Here is an 8,368-nt window from a genome sequence, read left to right as displayed (position 1 = left end):
CAAACCCGTGTCTCCTGCACCGCAAGGTGGATTATTCACCCCTGGATCACCAGGACCGTCCCTGGGTACTGTATTTTACCTCTATCTAATTTAATCTATGACTCAACTGACAACATAGATACTATTATACACATATAAAAGGCAGGAGGAGAACGGGATGACAGAGGATGAGATGGTTGGATGGCATCACCGACTCGATGGACATGAGTTTGAGCAAGTTCTGGGAGTTTGTGATAAACAGGGAAGCTTGGCGTGCTGCAGTCTGTGGGGTTGCAAAGAGTCAGACATGACTGAGCGAATGAAGTGAACTGATATACATATTCCAATGCCATATCTGGAGCTCAGAGAGGTTAGGTAAATTGCTCAAAATGACCCAGCTAGTAAGTGACAGAGCAGATTTTTTTTAACATATTTATATATTTCCTGGGACAGGGCTTAGAACCCACTTCTTTCTGGCTCCAAAGCCCGTACTCTTTATAATGCATTATGCTGCTTCAGTAGAAGAGGAGAAACTAAAGAAACTGCCAAGAGATAAACCTGATACATGCACTTCTAGTGCATTTGATTTTCTTTTGTTTGTATGGATTACAATTGCCTGGTTAAATAGCAGACATTCAGCAAAATACTCCATCAAATTCAAAGATGCTACAGAGAATAGAGAACTGGGAGGGGAAAGAAGCGGAGGAGAAGAAACGAGGACCAGGAAGGGGAAATGTTTGGGAAATGTAATGAGGAGCAGGAGGTTGTTCTCAGAGGCCTTCCACCAAAACCCAAAGAACAGAGCAAAACTGACACTCCTTTTTTTTTTTTTCTTTCTTCATTCACCATTTATTTTCTCTTCTCCTATAAAAGGATTAGCAGGATGGGCTCAGTGGGAGAGGAGGCTCCTGTGGGATCCTGTTACCAGCCATCTGTGTTCCGTTCTTTACTTTTGAACAAGACGGCTCCAAAACTCTGAACCGGAGAGGGAGTTGGAGCTGCATACAGATCAGCAGAGCTTTTGCTAACAGCTCTGACGCCTGCGGGATGACTCAACCCTCTGTGCCTGGCAGAGTCAGCTGTGGTCCCCTGGAGCCTCCTACTCTCGGGAGGAAATCAGAGATGTGGGGAAGTGGCTTGGGGAAAAGATCCAGACCCTTCATCTTGGGTAGGAATTCAGGCTGGAAGGACAGGTAGGAGCACCCTCATTTAAGAGTACCAGCTGATGCTGGGGGAAGGGGTAAAGGTGACCATGAGGAAAGCACCATGGTATGTACACGTTAGCCACTCTGCAAAAGGAATATACTGTCTGGAGGATAGCAGTCAGCAAAAGCCATATGGCTGTGTCACCAGGAATTCAGCCCCAACACAAATTGCATTCACTTCCTGGGTAAATTTTACTCAGGTATAGGCATCTCCTGCTGTTCCCTCGCTTTTGTAAAAAATGTTAATTGTCTTTTATTTTTATTATTTAAAAATATTTTTATCAGAATATAGTTGCTTTACAATGTTGTGTTATTTTCTGCTGTACAACTAAGTGAATCAGCTATCTGTATACATACATCCCCTCTTTTTGGATTTCCTTCCCATTTAGGTCACCACAGAGCACTGAATAAAGCTCCCTGTGCACTCCCTCACTTTCTGAGGAACCCAAAGACTCTTCCTGTTCTTCCACAACACCATTAATATTTAAGAACATTCTCATGCTGAACAGTGGCTACTGTCAGACCTCTCCTCTGGTTACTCACTCAGATCTCTGAGATACAGGCAATCGGGAGGAGGTTACTGGTATACCTGGCCAGCAAGTATCTGGATTTACCCTGAACCACTTACCCTGTTCCACTACCACCCCCAAACAACCCCAGGCTTCCTCAAAGAGCTTCCCTTTCAGTTGGCTCCTTACCACTCACCAATAAATAGCCCCTGAAGTTTGGCTTGTTGTCATGGTAACTCAAACACAATGATTGAAGCTGCCAATACAGGCATCAGTCCCCAAACTCAGACTCCTTTAAAAACAATAGCATAATGTGGAATCACCCCTCCATCCACCTCCACCACACCGAACACATACTTTCAATTGCTGATTTTATGGAGAGACTCAGTTCTTGGAACAGCTGAGAAACTGGCTGTTTTGCCCCAGATGAAAGGTTTCTAAATTCCAGGGACTTCTGTGGTGGTCCAGTGGTTAAGAATGCGAGGGCTGGATCCCTGGTCAGGGAGCTAAGATCCATATGCCTCCTAGGCAAGAGAAACAGAACATAAACAACAGAAACAATACTGTAACAAATTTGATAAAGACTTTTAAAATGGTTCACATCCAAAAAAAAATACAATTCTTTCCTTAGACACTAGCCGAGAAATCTGACCAATCTACAAAGTATCAACATCTCTAGGACTCCATGGAATTTAAAAAATACATCTGTATGTATCCTTTACTTATACTTCATTTTTTTTTTCTGTGCTGGTAGAAAGAATCCAGGTAGTTGGCATTTCAGGGCTAGAAGTGCTAGTTGGTTTCCCACAGAGGGGGAGGGGACTCCTGAAGTCCTCATAAAATACATATGAAAGTGCTTCATACCCTGTAGAAGAGTGTTCAAATATTCAGTTTGTTTCTCTTTCTTTTTTATTTTTTAAATTATGAAAGTACGATAACACATTGACAGGAGCCTTGAAAAATACAGAACAAAGTCACATATAGCTCTACTATATATTACAATTATTTTTTAAGTAGATAAATTAAGATTTTTAGTTGGAGTTTTAATGTCTAACTCTCAAAAATTAATAGAACAGATATACAGAAAAGTAGAAGCAGACCTGAAAAGCACCATGAACCACATCAACATAATTAAGATTTAGACAATTTTTACACAACAGTAGGATACAAATTATATATAAGTGCCCAGAGACTATAAACTAGGAGACACTGGAACATATCGAGGGACATAAAACAAGGTAAAAAAAATTTCTTGATCTAAAGATACTAAAAACATACAGGGTCTGTCCTCTTGTCACTGTAGAATTGTGTTAGAAATCCATATCCAGTGATATTTGAAAATAACCCACAAATTTTCAAGTGCAATGGGACATTTATCAAGAGAGGTCTTTGACTTAGCCATTGAAAGCCTCAATAAAGTTAGAAGACTGAAAAAACACAGAGGGTGATTACAGAGAAGAAAATATTTAAATGAGAAAAATAATATCAAGGATACTTTAACACACCCCTGTATTTGTAACAGAGTACAAATGAAAAGAGAATTTACCAGAACTTTTTGCACAGGGCTGAAGTTGCTCAATGCAACTAAATACAATGTAGAATCTTGAATAAATTATGGAAACAAATAACAGACACTAGCATAACATTTTGTGAAATTCAAATATTCATTTGAACTACTCTTCTCTGCCCACTCTTCCCCTTTAGTTCAAGGTCATATTGCATAGGACTCTAGTGCCAAATGTCCTGGTTTGAATTCCTTCTCTACCCTTTACTTTGTACTTTTGGCAAGGTTTCTCTGTGCTTCATTTTCCCCATCTGTAAAATGGGAAAGATAATAGTACCCTGCTTAGAGGGCTTTCATGAGGCTTGTGTGCATGTGTGCTAAGTTGCTTCAGTTGTGTCCAATTCTTTGTGACCCCATGGACTGCAGCCCACCAGGCTCCTCCGTCCATGGGATTTTCCAGGCAAGAGTACTGGAGTGGGGTGCCATTGCCTTCTCCGTCATGAGGCTTACATAAATTGAAACATGTAAAGAACTTTGATTAGACCCCAGTTTTATATAAAGGCTGATATCCACATGGTAGAAATAGAAAACCCAGTAATTCCAGGTAATGTGACAAGTACTTCTGTGAATGGAGAGAGAGAACAGAGACAGAGCCAGAAATTCAGCCTTGAAGGATGCCTGGGTTTTCCTAAACAGAAACAGCTTATCAATTAGGCACTCTGGGTCACTTCATTTAGCTCAACAAGGTTATTTGAAAGATAGAAGTCTAGAAAACCAGGAAAAGTAACAGCCCAGAAGAGCGAGAGAGAGCATCTTGGGTATTTTAATCCTGATGCTCAGTCATTAGCATGACTTAGCTGTTTTTCCTGGCCTCCTTTCCAACTGGTTCCTTGGTCTCTGCTTTGTATTATGCTCTCTTCCCTGTCATTTCTGTATTTCCACAGCTAGAGCCTGCCTTGACCCCTCATGACCCTGAGGGGTCTTTCTTTCTCTCTCTTTTATTTTTGGCCATGCCACGGGGCATAAGGGAGCCTAGTTCCCCAACTAGGGACTGAACTCATGCTCTCTGTATTGGAAGCGTGGATTCTCAGCCGCTGGACCACCAGGCAAGTCCCCTCTCATGACTTTTCTTTATATATGATTTTAGGTCTTGTTCCTGCTATTAATAGCCACATTCTCTCCTTTTTCTAATTCATTCTTAGAGAGTAAGAGAGAATCTGATTGACCTCGTCCTTTTTTGGTGTCAGATATGTTGTAAGTTGCTGGCAGGTTCTGGGTTGTCCACTGTTGCATCAGATGCCAACTCTGGTCCCGTCAGCTAAGGCACAAGTGCCTCCATGAACGGTGGCCACCTCGGGCTACGTCTTCAACAGCGGCTGTAGGTAGTGAAGTTTCCCTTCAAAAGGAAATATGGATGTAGCAGTCATGATGCTCTGTTTAGAACAGAAAGAAGACATAACATATACAAACAGCATGGAAAAAGAGAAGTGCAGTGTGTCTAGAGTCGACTCAACACATTTATTTACTGAGACATCGCTAAATGTCAGTCACTGTGCTGGGAGTGGATACAAATGCTGTGATAAATGGTATATAGGATGTTAAGGGAAGCCATTGCAGCGTCACCTGAACCAGACAGGAGAGTGTCAACAAAGCCTTCTTAGAGGAAGTAAACTTTACATCTGGACCAGAAAGAGGAATAGGAATAAAAAAGAGCATAGCGTATTCCAAGATCTGAAAGTAGCTTAATGAGGCTGCCAGAAATGAGAGGGAATAATAAGGGATAGGCTGGGACTACCTCATTCAGGACCTAACAATTGTAATGACCATTTAATGAACACAGAACTGAACACTATGCTAAACCTTTTATGTGTATGTATGGCTTGTTTAATTCTCCCACCAACCCTATCAGGTGGGAATAATTATTCCTTACATTTTTTTTTAAGATGAGGAAATCAAGACTCAGTGAGGTTTAGTAACTTTCTTATGATCACTTAACTAGCAAGTGCCCAAACTGCTAAATTATACTTACTCTATGGATTATTGTCTTTATTGCAAGAGCTGCGGGAAGCCATCAAAGGGTTTTAGGCAAATTTGTGTTTCAGAAAGATCACTCTGGTTGCAGAGTATACAGTGGATTACAGAGAACAAAGGGGGACATGGGAGACACTTTGGGTTCTTATTGCAGACCAGGTAAATGGCAGTAGTAAAGTGGACCAGGATGATAAAAATGCCACGGATGTATTCATTCATTCATTCCTCTGTCCAATACATATTTAATAAGCTCCTACTCTTAGTATGAGGATATAAAATTAAACAAGGATATAAAGTTAAACAAGGCAAATGAGGGTCTTGCCCTCATGGAGTTCATCTAAGGGATAGAATAGACGGGAGTTAGTGGAGTTGGCGGAGAAGGCAGTGGCACCCCACTCCAGTACTCTTGCCTGGAAAATCCCATGGAGGGAGGAGCCTGGTAGGCTGCAGTCCATGGGATCGCTGAGGGTAGGACACGACTGAGCGACTTCACTTTCACTTTTCACTTTCATGCATTGGAGAAGGAAATGGCAACCCACTCCAGTGTTCTTGCCTGGAGACTCCCAGGGACGGGGCAGCCTGGTGGGCCGCCGTCTATGGGGTCACACAGAGTCGGACACGACTGAAGCGACTTAGCAGCAGCAGCAGTGGAGTTGAATGTGAGAGTGAAGGAGAAGAGGGAGTCTGCGGTGGTTTACTGGCTTGTGCTTGGCTCCAAACCCTCACCCTTTCTACCTCATTACTCCCCCTAAGGTTGTGTATGTTCAGTGGGGAGCAGGGGGCCAACTGATAAGTAAGGTAGTTAGGAGGACCAAGGACAATTAGGAAACGGTTTTGTATACTTAAATGGCAACCCACTCCAGTGTTCTTGCCTGGAGAATCCCAGGGACTGGGGAGCCTGGTGGGCTGCCGTCTATGGGGTCGCACAGAGTCGGACACGACTGAAGCGACTCAGCAGCAGCAGCTCATCAGCTCAGACTTTACTCTGGAGACTTTAGGGAGCCAGTGAAAATGTGTAATCCGGGAAATGACTTGACCAGATACATATGTTAGCAAGATCAAGATTTATCCTTTCTGAAACTAAAATTCCTCCAGGGGTGTGGAGCCAGTTTAAGTCTTCTTTTCGTATTCTGCCCTCTAGTGGCAAGACGAAAATCAGCATGTTCCAGCTCTACAGGTTTACGAGGAGCCGCCAGCTTTGATTAGCCCTGAATGTCACAGCTCCGGTACCTCTGAGCACGTTGTGTTGCTCAGTCTTCAGCAGAGACTACGCATTTATTCCAGAATTCCTCCAGTTCCATAGACACAGCCCTGTCTCCTATTACAGAAAACGCTCTTCTGAGAACTCTTCCCCAGCCTGGTTCGCAGTTGCTCCTCACCCTACACTCTTCCTCTCCTCAATGCCCTTGCAATGCAGACCTGGCAGTAGGCAGCCCTAAGGAGGTCATAAAAGCTGGCACTGCTGCCCTCAAGTGGGAACCTAGGGAAGTGCATGTTGCATTTTCCCTGGAACCTCTCCCTCTCTGAAAGTTAAATCTTTAACAACTTGGTATCTTATTGAGCCTTCTTTTCTTTTTGCATCCGAGTTATAAACAGACAGTACCCCTTTCCACTCTCGGGCTCAGATTTAAGGAAGCAATGTGGAGGAGGAAAAAGCAGGACCTCCTCCCCATGAATTCAGCATTTTCACCATCACCATTACCAGCAGGGAAAACAGCTTTTCAAAGGTTTGAAAATAGAGAGTAAGGCAGATAGAGTATAGCCTCCTCAAAGACATCCCTTATCTTCCTCGAGAAAAATTATTCTTTTCTCAAAACTTAATCCGTGTCCTTTTGCCCCAGAATCTCCATGCTTCTAAAACGGAGCTCTGATTATAACAAAAGAGTCACATCCAAGTGTATGGATCTTGAAAGTAAATACTGGAATCACTTCTCAAAAATTTGGATTGATTTAAACACCCTCTGGCAACGTTCCTTTGGCCTCCTTGCCAATGCTAATGAACCTGGGCCGCAATCTCCTCCACTCCTTGACTCAGCACTTAGTGGCAAAGTGACCCTTCAAATCTCATCTCAGCGAAGACAGCTCCTCTCCCTGCTAAGAGGGTGATTTTTGTGAATTAAACAGGGATGCTGTTTTTTCTAATTTAGCAAATACGTGCCACCCACAGGCAATTTATTCCAGAATTTCTTTTAAAGCCAGAGGCTTTAAGATTTCTGACCGACAGATCCCTCCCCCATTCAAACCCTCTATTCACCCAGGAATTTGTGATGGAAATAGTCCTGCTGGCTAGAGTGGTGAGGCATACCAGTGCTGCTCAGAGCTGAGTGGCCGTTGCCATGGGGGCGAGAGTGTTTGTATAGAACTGTCTATACAAGGTGGTAGGCTTGAGGGCTGCTTAGGTTTGGAGGATTCTAGAACTGAGCCAGCACCCTCAGTTTACAGATGAGGAAATTGAGGCCCATAGAGTCAGTTCGATGATTCATTCAGGGTCCTAGGGCAAGTTAGAAATAGAGTTGTGCTCTTTGCAATACTTTTTTTTTTAAGTTTTTTTTTTTTTATGTGGACTGTTTTTTAAAATTCTTTACTGCATTTGTGGACTTCCCTCATAGCTCAGCTGGTAAAGAATCCGCCTGCAATGCAGGAGACCCCGGTTCAATTCCTGGGTCAAGAAGATCGGCTGGAGAAGAGATGACTATCACTCCAATATTCTTGGGCTTCCCTGGTGGCTCAGCTGGTAAAGAATCTGCCTGCAATGCGGGAGACCTGGGTTTGATCCCTGGGTTGGGAAGATCCCCTGGAGAAGGGAAAGGCTACCCACTCCAGTATTCTGGCCTGGAGAATTCCATGGACCATAGGGTTGCGAAGAGTTGGCAGGACTTTCACTTTCACTGCATTTGTTACAATATTGCTTCTGTTTTGTTTTGTTTGTTTTTTTACTGCAAGGCATGTGAGATCCCAGTTCCCCAACCAGGGATCAAACCTTCCCCATCCTCTTTGGGAGGTGAAGTCTGAACCACTGGACCATCAGGGAAGTCCTGACTCTTTGCAATATTACAACACCCTTTTCATGAGGACACTCATGCTGGTTGAGTAGGTGCTCCTCCGCCCAGTTCCACTACTGTCACTGTGCTATTCCAGCA

At 43.3% G+C, this 8,368-nt stretch overlaps 1 long non-coding RNA gene across 1 annotated transcript; it reads right to left on the bottom strand.

Annotated features, from left to right (window-relative positions):
- Positions 1-1,045: 1,045 nt before the first annotated feature.
- On the bottom strand, positions 1,046-7,579 carry LOC133231575 (uncharacterized). Its single transcript, XR_009731165.1, has 3 exons — positions 7,483-7,579; positions 4,424-4,630; positions 1,046-2,217 (listed from the first exon to the last, which is right to left on the bottom strand). It is a non-coding gene; the product is annotated as an uncharacterized LOC133231575 (long non-coding RNA).
- Between the last annotated feature and the right edge of the window lie 789 nt (positions 7,580-8,368).

The sequence above is a fragment of the Bos javanicus genome, chromosome 19 (assembly GCF_032452875.1).
Source record: "Bos javanicus breed banteng chromosome 19, ARS-OSU_banteng_1.0, whole genome shotgun sequence".
NCBI classification, from domain to species: Eukaryota; Metazoa; Chordata; class Mammalia; order Artiodactyla; family Bovidae; genus Bos; species Bos javanicus.
This window is presented reverse-complemented; position numbering and strand designations above follow the sequence as displayed.